General features: G+C 38.5%; 1 pseudogene; it reads left to right on the top strand.

Annotated features, from left to right (window-relative positions):
• Positions 1-164: 164 nt before the first annotated feature.
• Positions 165-860, top strand: LOC103584730 (annotated as a pseudogene).
• Positions 861-866: the final 6 nt, after the last annotated feature.

Here is an 866-nt window from a genome sequence, read left to right on the forward strand (position 1 = left end):
AGGACATTATACCAATAACAGACTCTGAACTTAGGCAAAAAGTACATCAGATGTACAGAGTCCAGTACATATATGACGTTCTGGTGCCTCAACCAGCCACATCTCCAGATAATCTTTCTACGCTTAAACATTTTATTTTCCTCAACAAGGTTGAGATAGCCAGCATGCTGCAGCGAGATCACAAGTGTTTGTCTGAAGTGTTGGCAAAGTTAACGGTTAAGACTCTAGATGACGACAAACGGCGTGAATTTGGGCTTTTTTTCAAACACTTCTGTGCATTTTCAAAGACATTACAGCCTCAAAGCAAGTATAAGTTATTCCAAAAGTTGACACAATTGGAAATTCTTCCTGCTCTTAAAATCATAATGAGTGCTGATGATTTGATAATAAGATTGGCTGCTACAGATATATTTCCTTATCTAGTTGAGTACAGTCCATCCAAGATCCGCGAACTTGTAATGAAGGAAGCAGAGAAGACTGAAGATGGTGACCTTTTCATTAATGTAGTGATTAGGCAAATGACCTGTGATACTGATCCTGAGCTGGGAGGTGCTCTGCACGTGATGGAACATCTGTGTACTTTGCTAGATCTGGAAAACATGCTGTCCGTATCCAATAAATATGTAACATGTGATTTTCTAAATTATAAACATTGTCTGCATAACTTGATAGCACCACTTTTGGCCACCACTTCAGAAGACAAACGTGAAGGAGGTAATATATCCATCGAAAGCCAAAATTGCCCCAATAATTATCAAACAGCACAGCTGCTTGCTATAATTTTAGACCTACTCACATTTTGCTTACAACACAGACATTACATAAAAAGCTCTATTTTGAGCAATGATTTGCTAAGAAGGGTCTTG

The sequence above is a fragment of the Galeopterus variegatus genome, unplaced genomic scaffold (assembly GCF_000696425.1).
Source record: "Galeopterus variegatus unplaced genomic scaffold, G_variegatus-3.0.2 Scaffold93700, whole genome shotgun sequence".
NCBI lineage: Eukaryota > Metazoa > Chordata > Mammalia > Dermoptera > Cynocephalidae > Galeopterus > Galeopterus variegatus.